Source organism: Ictidomys tridecemlineatus, chromosome 12, assembly GCF_052094955.1.
Source record: "Ictidomys tridecemlineatus isolate mIctTri1 chromosome 12, mIctTri1.hap1, whole genome shotgun sequence".
In the NCBI taxonomy this organism is placed as follows: Eukaryota; Metazoa; Chordata; class Mammalia; order Rodentia; family Sciuridae; genus Ictidomys; species Ictidomys tridecemlineatus.
Window position 1 is genome coordinate 57,754,537 of NC_135488.1, and position 12,297 is coordinate 57,766,833.

Genomic DNA, 12,297 nt, shown 5'->3' on the forward strand with positions numbered 1-12,297 from the left:
TTTTTTAAATAAGACTGGATTTTATTTCATAATAAGATATCTACAGATAGTCAGAGGATGGTACTGGATCAGCAGACCAACATGATAAGCACTAGTATCTCTTTGGTTCCCATGATCCTTCCTTTCTCATTTGAAAGGACCATTCCTGCTTCTTCCATAACTTCAGTATTTGTTTCAAAAATAGGGAAAAAGATGGCTTAGCCACTTTTATCACTTCTATTTGAGAAGCAAATCTTTCCCAGAAATCCTGCAAATGTGTCCCAGGGCTACATGTAGCTATAACAGAGGCTGCGAAGGTGAGCAGTTAAGCTTTCTCAACTTCTTTATTGATAGCAGGTAAAGGAAAAGGGGATGTTGGGAATGGCTGACAAGTTGGGCTACCAACATTATATGAGTAAATTCTTTTTCAAAATCGGTAGTTTTTATGTCAAGAAATTTCTGTTGATAATTTAAAGATTAAAAATTGAAATGTAGTTCCTTAAATCATGACATTTTCATCAACTACACTTCTTTTTCTTGCTTTATTTTTACCCTAACATGCAAGTGATCCAACACAAATCTACACCCCCAGCCCTTTTTTAGTTTTTAGCTTGGAACTTGTGATCCTCCTGCCTCAGCTTCCTTAGTCACTGGGAATATAGGTGTGTGCCACTGCACTCAACTTAAAACTATTTCATCTCTTAAGAAAGAGTGGGAAAAAACAAAAAGTCAACAGTGACGAAATACAAAATACTCTTCTCCTTAGTTACTGTCCTTCTACACCAGAAAACATCTGGAAAACATCCCCACATCCTTTGGCATTTAAGAACTGATACAGCTGACCAAAATCTACGTGGTTTCCTTTGGCTCCATTAACACTGAATACTTTTTCTTCAAAAATGGAAAATCTCCTTTGTCTTTCCATTTCATCATTTGTACCATCAAAAGGAATGTCTTCTCTATGGCGAATTAAGATTCTCTTCCAGTTTAATTTTCTGAGTCTTGACCAGAATTCTTCACAGGCACTTTGTGGACCTTCCACACAAACAACACCAGATTTTCCAGGCATACTAAATCCAGACAGGGAAAGCTCCTTGGCCCACTCTAGAATATTCTTTCTTTTGCATTTGTTGTAGATGTGATGGCTGTAGATTCAAAGTCTTGTAAGAATGGGATCAACTGGCTGCACTGCACTTTCTGTGGTGGGGGAAGATGGGACATCTTTTCTGACATAGCCTGAGGTATATTCTCTAACCCATTCAGTGGCATTCAATATACAGACATCCCCTTGACAATTCTCCTGCAGGTATGCAGTCAGATCTGTGTTCGGCTGGGTCTGCTGGGATCTACTTAATAATACTGATCTGACAGTAATTTCAGGCAGAACTTCAGGGTACTTAAAGAGAAGAATGCAGGCCAGAGAAAATATCTCCATTGATTTCTCAGATATGTCTAGGCTCATATTGATGGTATAGTAAACTTTTGAAGATCGATCCTCCATAGTCTTCTTTTCAATACAATCTTTCAGTTCTGCTAAAGCCAGTTGGTCTATTCACTATGAGCTCATTCTCCCCAGGAAACATACTGGCCAGTAGGTCTAACTCAGAGAGCTAGGCCTCTTGCTTGCTCTATCTCAATCATTTTTGGACATCTGTAAGTTTCTTCTTTAAAAGATTTTATTTTGTGAAATCAGTCATCATTATTTAAATCAATGGTGTCTTCACATCATTCTTGTTCATCTTTGGTAAAAGTTTATCAAGCAGCTATTATATGTAAAGCTTTGACCTTCATGTCTTCCTGGCATTACTTAGTTTGAAGATCAGGATACACACCCAAGATTTCAGAAATTGCTGTTAAAATGTATAATGAATCACGAGCCTCCGGAGTAGAACCAGGTCTCCTAGCAGCTTAGCTTTTTAAAGCACAGGGTTCTGATCTCTTTGCCCATTTTAAATTGGCTTATCTTTTTATAGTTGGGTTTAAGAGCTCTTCATATATTTTAAATGAAACTCCTTTATGAAATACATTATTTGCAAATGTTTACTCTCATTCTGTGGGGTTTTTTTTCACTTTCTTGACAGTATCCTTTGAGTCACAGATATTTTTTAAAATCTGATGAAGTCCCCTTGATCCATTATTTTTTTTAATTTGATGTGATTTTTAAGAAATCATTGCTTAGTTCAATGTCATGAAAATGTACACTTATGAATTCTTCTAAGAGTTTTGGAGTTTCACTTTTATATTTAGGTCTATGATCTATTTTGAATTAATTTTTATGTGTGGTGTGAAGTAGAGGTCCAATTTCCTTTTTCATCACATCCAAATTTAGCAAGTGGATCCAAAGTTGCTCCAGAACCATTTATTTGTCTAAAAGGTTATTCTTTCCCTTTGAAATGTGTTAGAACTCTACCATAATTTTTTTTAAAATTAAAATATATAGCACTGAGTTAAAGACCAGACAGTGAGTAGTTAAGATATTAATACTGGAGGTTGGATGGATATCCATTTTCCTTACACAGAAATCATATTTTGTTAAAATGACCACCTTTATAATTTGCAAAGCAGTAATTTGCAGAATAAACTCTTAGCTCTAGGTGAAGAAATTAAAAATAAGAATTCTGGCATAATTCTCTTGGGAATTTGATAAGAATAATGCTCTTGGGAATTTGATAAGAAGCTGAAAGAAACAGAAGATCTAAGAAAAGACTTGGTCTATACTCATGCAGGAATAAAAGGGAATGCAGAATAAAGAATTTGCAAACTGCTATGGTCTGAATTCTGTCCCCTTAAAGTTATAATGCCCAACATCCTCTAGCTTGAATTTAGAGGCTGACTTTTCAAATGTTAAAAGGACACTTGGGCCTTCAATTTTTATGAGCAGGAAGACTCAGAAATCTTTTCAGCACCCAAGAGATCACTTTCCTCAATACCCTCTTTAAATTCATCCAAAAAGAATATTTGAATATGGAAGAATTCCTAAAAGGTGAAGACAAAGGCTTCAAAGAAGAGTAGGCAGTCACCGTCATAGGAGGAATCTAAACCTCATCAAAGAACATTACCCTTCCCAATGGAAGCTCAGTGTTGGTTTCATGGTTGTATGACCTTTGCAGTCAGACAGGGCTCCAGGATCAGAAAGACCCATACTTGGTATAAAGCTCTGCTAAAATGTGTTTGAACATGAAGCTCTGCATTTTCACTTTGCACTGGATTCTGCAAATTATGTAGCCAGTACTGAGTGAGTCCCCTCACAATGCCCACACAGTTAAAACTTTGGAATTCGTTATAAACTAGTGACTGTTCTATCTCCCACTCTTAATGGGAAAGTTTATGGCTATTGTCCTGTCTTCATTTCTCCACTGAATATTGAGTCTGTGACAGGGAAGATAATTTGTCCTTTTCAGTCACTGTTCTTTGGAACAAAAGGAGCTACCTTCAGACCAGATAAGAAGAATACCAGACATCACTCAAAGAAGCTGGATTTGGAGCTTGCATCTGTGGCTAATAACTTGGGGAAGGGATAATATTCTTTGTTGAAGGGATAATATATTTTCTGTGTACAAAAATGGAATAAATATTTGGTGGTAAGAGAGATGGGCTGCTCTTCCTCCCTGCTGTGTTCTTAGTTGTTCTCATTATATCAAAGAAGACATTTGGTATCTGTTTTTTAGGGATTGGCTAGCTTCACTAAGCATAATCTGCTCTAGTGCCATCCATTTCCCTGCACATTCCATGAAGAGCTTTGTAATGTTTTGAACAACCAATAAAAAAAAAATCACACAAAAAAAGAGAGATGGGCTGTGGTAGTTATTTAAGTATCCACCATACTTGGGTCTCTATGGCAGAATCACACCTTTCTACCATGTGAAACTCAGATACCAAATGTGACTTTCATTGATTAATGGAATTTCAGTGGAAGTTATGTATTACAATTTCAATCAGAGCTTTAGTAGGCACTTCCTCAAATTGTCTAAGGTACTCTGCCACTATTCCAAAAGGGGCTACACTAATAGCCAGGTCCCAGTTGCGGGCAACACGCTGATACCTAATGAACAGAAGTTGATAATAACAAGTGAGTCATGTGTAAAGACACTGACTTGAACTTGCTTGTTACCACTGCATAAATTTCCTATCTTGCTTGATTCGGGGAAAACATCTCTAGAAGTTCATTCATTCCCAGGATCAAAGTTAATATTTGTGAAGAATATACATCAGATATAATTAGGTACTGCCTTACACAATGTGCAGGTATGTCCTCACCCATTCATTTGGAATGTAAATGAGAGTATTTTGGCATATATGATCCCTTCTTACAGTAAGATTTGTTACATGGCAAAATGGTTCATTTGGGATTTTCTTATCCTGTTTGGACTGCTGTAACAAAATACTATAAACTGATGTTACAGTTTGGGTACATCCATCAGGTGTCCCACAAAAGCTCCTGTGTTAATGCAGGAATATTGAGAGGTGCGATTATTCTAACTCAGTCCATCCTGGCTTTGTTGGGCTAACTGGATGGTAATCATTGATGGGTGAAGAGGGTTGGGGAGGTGGGTCACTGGGGGTATGCCCTAGAGGGGTTCGTGTTTTTCTTATGGCTCCGTCCTGCTTGCTCTGCTTCCCAGACACCATGATCTGAGCACCTTTCCTCTGCTGTTACCCTTCTGCCATGGTGCTTGACCTCACCCTGGGCCCAGAGCAGTGGAATTGGCTGGCTCTGGACTGAACCTTTGAAAGCTCAAATAGGTTTTTCTTCCTCTAAATTTCTCTTTTCATTTATTTTGGTCATAGTGACAAAAAGCTGACGAACACAACCGGGTAGCTTATAAACAACAGAAATTTATTTTTTTCACAGTTTTGGAGGCTGGGAAATCCAAGATCAAGGTGATAGCAGATTTGATATCCAGTCAGGCAGTGTTTCTCATAGATAGTGCCTTCTGGCTGTGTCTCCACTTGGTGGAATGGCTGAGGCAGCGCTCTGGCACCCCGTTTATAGGGTACTAATCTCTTACATTAAGACCCTCTGCCTTAATAAGCCCCTTTTGATACTATCACTTTAGGGGTTAGGATTTCAACATATGAATATGGAGGTAACAGAAATATTCAGACCATAGCAGGGAAACTGTAGATAGTCATTATCTGGATTCCTATAAAAAAAATATTGTTCTGTCATTCAAAAGGAACTGTGTGATTGTGTTTCAAGTCTATATGAAATTCAGGAATAAAATTTTGGAAAGAGAAGTGTTAGAGTCTGATTACACCTTTCTTCTGTTAAGCTGTGGCAGATTGGAGATACACACACACACACACATACACACAAACACACACACACACACACACACCACACACAGGAGAGTTTGGCAAAGTAAGAATTTGGAAATTAAAGTAAGTAGGTCTAACATTAGGAATGTTGCCACCTCTATTTGGGAACACTACAACAAAAACACCCTGCTCCCAGATACAAAGATGAGACACATAGTTGTTCTCAATGTTAGGCAGCCTATTTACTCTACATCTCTAAGATTTCTCAAATAGCAGCCATGGTTATCTCATCCTATTTCAGCAGCTGTTAAGAATTGGCCCATGATGGTGTGAAGTAAAAGCCATCTGCTCCCAGCTGGAAAACCGATTACTCAGGAAGCATGGTGCTTTCAGACCACTTACGGGCCCACGGGGCGTTTAGCTGCATAGGAACATGGATAAATGGAGCATTCTTTAGAGAAGCAGGTGCCATCCAGAAAGGTTGGAAAAAAGCATGACATTAATCCAAACTTCCCACTTCTGGACCATCAGGATAGGCACTTCTCTTCCTGCAGGAGCTGATCTATCCGTGGAAACACCGAGAACAAAATAACCTATGGGAAAATTCTTAAGAGTAACCAAAAAAGTAAGACATTTCTAATTGAAATGTGTGTGTGTGTGTGTGTGTGTGTGTGTGTGTGTACAGGAACAACGATTACATCTAAATTGTCCTGTTTTAAGAAGGTCCAAATAATGTGACTCAGGCTCTATCAGAAGCACCGGCACAAATTTTCTGTAAGGTGTTGTGGAAGGGATTTAATAATTCTGATCTTCATCTCCTCATAAGCCTGTCTACACTATGGTATCTTTTTTTTCTCATACTGTGTTTTTGTAAAATTCATATGATATACTATTAAAATATTTTCTAAAAGATGAAACACAGAATGTCAGGCACAGTTATTTCATGGATCCTGGCCAACTCCTCGAGTCCCTTCTCTTAACTGGACTGAATTTATTCATGGCATCAAAAAATTGGCTGAATTAACTTATAACATGAGTACCAGGAAGATGAGTAACATAGCAGAGACTGCTGTTGCTACACAATATCCATTGTTTTCCTCTTTTCCTCAGAATAAGAAGCTGCGAAGCTGAGTATGTACCAGTAGCTGAGAAACTGAGAAGTCAGTTTCTGAGAGCTTCTAGGCAATGGAAACCAAAAAATTGAGTCCCATGCTGCCAAAGAGTAGTGAATTTGACAAGCATCAAAGGATTTTATTAGAAGTACCCTTTAACAGTGATAGTAAATAAGATCGTCCTTCCCAGCTTGGGATCAGCTGAATACCTGATTAAATTGAGCTGATCTGTTATTCCATATAAAGTTCAGAAACATCAAATTACCTTGTTGATAAAGATAACCCCATTAAGAGGAAGATCATTGTATTCTTAGCCTTAAATTATCCTTAAAATATTGACATATAGTGTCTAGGATAATAATCAGATACGAATAAAAGGCCACTAAGAAAAAGTTGAGAGAAAACAGAAATTGTAGGTATAGAAGTCATTAGCACTGACTTGGGGGTATCTATAGTAAATATGTTTCAGAAACTATAAAAGGTGGAAAATTTGTTGCAGAAACTGAAAATTACAAATAAATCTTGTAGGACAGAAAGTGTAACTGATATTAAGCTATGAATAGAAAGATTTAATAAAGACTACATAATTGAATGAACTGATGGTGAAAGAAAATACTCAGTCTGAAGCAAAGAGTAACAATATAATGTAAAATACAGAAACAAGTGTAAAGTTTGTGGAACTTGGATTTTAGCAGGAATCATAGAAAGAATATGGTAAAAGTAACACTTGAAGTGATGATAGCCAAGCTGGTGGTGCAGCTCCGTGACAGAGTGCTTGCCTCGAATGTGTAAGGCCTTGAATTCAACCTCTAGCATCCCACAACAAGGGAGACAGTCAGAAAGACACAGCAAAAGAAAGAGAAACAGAGAGACAACACCAAAGAATTTTTCAAAAGAGATTAAGGAACCAAAGCCAAAGGCACAAGAAGCACCACAAACCCCAAGCAGAACAAAAGCCAAGAAAATCATCACATGAACATCCTTATGAAGCTCCTGAAAGCCAACAAGCAAGGGAAGAAATCATAAAATCAGCCAGAGGAAAATATACCTGAAAACACACAACACAAAACTTGTCATAAGAATTTAAAGCAATTCTGAATACCAGAAACTAGATACATGGGAATATAGATTATGTGGTTCCTGCAAAACATTCCAAAGTAGGCTGTGATAGTGGAATAGAATCAGCAGCAGGTTAAGGGTTATATTTAAAGAGGAGTGTAAGGGTAGGGACTATAAGATTTGTAGTAGGTGGGAAATTTCTAGGGTATTGATAATATTCTATTTTTTAATCTGGGTGGCAGTTGATATGTGTGCTCACCTTATAATAATTCACCCAGCTGCACACTATTTTTTTTCCACTGTTATATGTGCATATTATCTTCATTAAAATATTTACTAAGCACACAAAAGGAATTGGAAATAATGCTTGAGGGGTAATATTTTTACATTTATATTGGTACAGTTTCTGGATGAGGAACCGCTGGCCCAAACCCATGTTATATTCTTGAAATTTCAACCAATTTTCCCATTGTGTTGGCAACAAATAAAATCTTAAGAGATAGAAAATGTTGTTTGTTCAGTGCTAATATTGCCTTCCACGTGTAATTCTCACCCAATTCTATAAGGTAGGTAGGTAGCAATTATCCCATTTTATTGATGAGAAAATTGGATTTCTAAAAAAATTACATACTTTGTGGAAGATCTCAAATCTAATATTTGTTATAGCAAATACTCAACATTAGGTCCAAGTCCCAATCTCCTTTCTTTCTCTTTGACCAAAATGCATAGGATGCAGTGTTTTAAAGCCATGCAATTTAAGACTGTATCGTTTCATGAGTGGTAAATTTACACATATCAAATCTCAGTCACCAGATCCAAGATTCTGATCAGTTCTACCCACTACTTTTGTGGCATCAGTGAAAGCAGATTGTTCTTATAATAAATTGAGGAGAATATCAGACCTATTGGAAAGAGGAGAGAATTTTTTAACCAAAGCTGACAGAAAGTAGGCAAACATCCCAAAATATTTTTATGAAATCTAGCTCTTAAGGATGCTGAGAGGTAATAAGCTTCCAATAACAAAGTCATCCCATTGATTCTACATTTTATTTCCATCTTAAATGCCAGATAATGTTGAGTTAAAATCATCCAGCCGCAACACTTATTTCCAGGAAGCTATGCTTCTGGCTGAAGCTGGTATGTATTTATTATTTCATTCACCCACAAATAGTTTGTGCACCGTGCACCAGGCACTGTGCTAAGAAATGCACTCAGGACAAAAGATAGGTCCTGCCTTCAAAACATAGCCTGACCAGAAGAGAGATAAAATAAGTCACCAGGCATTCACAACCCAGACTGAGAGCTCCTGTGACAGCTGAAAGTGTCTCAAGAAGGACAAAGGGAGCCAGAGAAGTTTTAAAAAGAAAGATGTGTGTATCAAAAAGGGAAATAAGAGGTGGAGGCAGCTCGGGAGAGCTCCCAGAAAGCACTCCCCAGCAGAAAAATGGGCATGGGTGTGAGAAGGTGGAAAGTTTTCACAAAATTCGACCTAATTTAGCAGTATTTGAGGATTGAGTATAAGAAGCATTTGTGTCAAGAGGCCAATCAAGATCAATCAAAAATGTCTTTGGGGCTCATTTTAAGAAATTTAGATTCCTCATGAGGACATTGTGAAGCCACTAAAGAATTCTGAGAAGATTAGATTTTGTTTTAAAAAGATGATTTTAGGTACAATGAGGAGTGCACATAGTGGACAAGAGGGAGACAGGGAGACATGCAGCAAGGCTCTTGTAGGTAACCAGGCAAGAGAGAAAGGTGGTCTGCATTGGGATATAAGCAACATGAGATGTAGAATAGCAAGATGCTAAAGAGGGAACAGTGAGCAGAATTTGGTTTAAATAGGAGGAGAAAAGTCAAGGATGACATAGTTTTTTAAGTATGTGGTAGAACTCTCTGGGCTAAAGGAGGAGGAGCACATTTAGAAGAAAGATATTGGGCTGAGTTTTGTACATGCTGAAGGCACCAGCAGGGCAGCCATGTAGCAATTACATACAGTGAACAAGCAAAACCCTGGGCCTAGAACCAAAAGACAGATGTGCCTGGAAGTTGGAATGTGAGGATCGTCAGGACATAGATGATCATTGAAGCTACTGTTGAGGACCAGATCACAGAAGAGAGTGACTGTCAAAAGACCAACAGGCATCATTGGTAACTGAGGTTTTATAAAGTAAGACACTATCTCTTCCACCATTTTTTTTTTTTTGGTACCAGGGATTGAACTCAGGGCTACTGGGCCACTAAGCCACATCTCCAGCCCTATTTTTGTATTTTATTTACAGACAGGGTCTCAATGCATTTCTTAGCATCTTGCCATTGCTGAGACTGGCTTTGAACTCACGATCCTCTTGTCTCAGCCTCCTGAGCCACTGAATTACAGGCATGTAATCTGTAATTACAGGCATGTAATTACTCTGTGTGTGTCAGAGAAGCCATCAAGAAATATAAAAACAGCGTGTACATATACAGAAGATCCATTTCAGAGAATAAAGCAAGATATGTGTAGAAGAGCTGCACAATCACCTGTTTCAGCCATGAAGACAAAATTGAACCCTGCTATTTGTGATAACATGGGCAAAATTGGAGATTGTTATGTTAAGAGAAATAGGCCAGGTACAGAAAGACAAGTATTGCATAATCTCACATATGGAATCTGAATCTCACTTATATATGGAATCAAAAATTTGATCTGGTAGAAATTGAGAGTAATGGGGCTGGGGATGTGGCTCAAGCGGTAGCGCGCTCGCCTGGCATGCGTGCAGCCCAAGTTCAATCCTCAGCACCACATACAAACAAAGACGTTGTGTCCGCCAAAAACTAAAAAATAAATATTAAAAAATTCTCTCTCTCTCTCTCTCTCTCTCTCTCTCTCTCTCTCTCTCTCTTTAAAAAAAAAGAAATTGAGAGTAATATAGGGCTATCAGAGGCTGAAGGGGTAGGGTTGGAAAGAATGAAGTAAAAGGTTGATCAACAGATATTAAGTTATAGATAGATAGGGGAAAGAAGTCCTTGGGTGCTCTTACACATCAGGGTGACTATAGAGAACAATAGTGTGTTGTACATGTCAAAAACCTAGAAGAAAGGAATCTGAATGTTTTCACCATAAAGAAATGATCAATGTTTGAGGCAGAGACAAATAGGTTAAACATGATATAAATATTATACAATATACATGTGTATGAAAACATATGGAGTACATTATTCATATGTATATTTTTAATGTTTTTTATGTATCAGTTAAATAAATTAAAAAAAAAGAATCAGGGAAAAAAAATAAATTCTACCTTGACATAAGAAAACAAAAGAGTGAATTTTGTTTGAACTTAGCCCTCTACTGGCATTGAACAGAATAGACAGGGTTTGTTATGTCAATGAAAATTCCTTTCTCACAGATTTTGTTATTAAAAGATGTGTCTACTTAATGGTGTCTTCTATTTACAAAGTGAATTACAGTTTTCAAAACACTTTCACACATGTTGTTTCATTTGAGTCTCACAGCAACCCCCCAAGGCCCACCATTATCCCTATTTCATTGGCAAATGAAGGCGAGAAGAGGATGCTTAATGATTTGTTATTTATTAATGCCCATGATAACACTGTTCTGATGCCGATTCTATAAAGTGAAAGTCAAGCTCCCCGGCCAGGCTGATGTAACCTCCCGAGTACTAGCACTTCTTACAATTCCTCATCTGCTTTGTTCTGCATACCAACCTTAGGAGAGAGGCCACCGTTTCATGGTCAAAGCACACTGAAGTTTGACAGGAAGACCTGCTTTCCAGTTTCATCCCTCTGCAGTCACTCACTGTGACCTCTGACCTTCCCATTTATAAGATGAGGGTACCAGTGCTGGTTTCATGCAGTGTCCTTACTGATGGATGAGTGAGACACAGAAGTTGAGCATAAAACACCATGTACAGTGAGTGGCAGGCCAAGGTTTATACATGAGCATCATTTGGGGAGCTTTGGAAAAAATGTCCAAATCCAGATCCCACCCCAGATATTTTGAATCATAATTTCTGAGAATGGCTTTGGCTTGTCTCCATTTTTAAAGATACACTAGTATAGGTATCGTGAGATTTACAATTACAGAGAGGTAGCAGAGCAAGACCACTATGAGTTTGTGCTCAGAACTCAGATGTCCCTGAGCAAAACTATAGCTCTGTTACTAACTGGCTGGGTGATCTAAGCAAAATGCTTCACTCTGTGATCTTTAGCTGCCTGGTATTTAAAATAAAAGCAGCAGAGCCCTGCACTAATTAAAGCATATAAAACCTTCACTATAATAACAACTTATGCAGAAACACCTTTAACATGGTAGCTGTTGCTGTGCATATGAATGCTGTGTTCTCCTGAGTTGGGTGAATCACTCAAGCCCTGACCCGGAATCTTCTGCTTTCAGCACCAGGGCACTGGCTCCTATCTCCAAGGTAGACAAGTTATTTTTTTTAGAGGAGAAACAGGGAGTAGGAAGACTTCTGTCAGCACTAACTCTGAAACCTCCTGTGTTTCTGAAAACCTCTTTACAGGTCCCAAGAAATGTGCAAAAAGAGTTAAACTATGAAACCTAGAGGACTGCTGGAAACATATTTGCTGAAAATCGTAAGAGACAACTTTGAAAAAATGTGTTGTGAAATAGCCTTCAAAGAAAAAGCTTACCTCTTGACTTTAATCCATCCCTGCCCCCTTCACCAGGCAGTGTCCCATCTGAGATGGAACCATTGTGCAGGAATAGTTTCCTCCATAATATGGCTAATTCATTCCTGGGGCTTTTCCATACATGATTGCTCTGGATCTTCATTCATACACCAAATGAACCCTGGAGAGTTAGAACCCTGGAAAATTGGAACCACTGAATATAGCCGGTATATTTTAAGAAAAATGCTCACCTTAG

The 12,297-nt window shown here is 38.1% G+C and overlaps 1 pseudogene; it reads right to left on the reverse strand.

Annotated features, from left to right (window-relative positions):
• Positions 1 to 745: 745 nt before the first annotated feature.
• LOC101975607 (RWD domain-containing protein 2B pseudogene) lies at positions 746 to 1,803 on the reverse strand (annotated as a pseudogene).
• Positions 1,804 to 12,297: the final 10,494 nt, after the last annotated feature.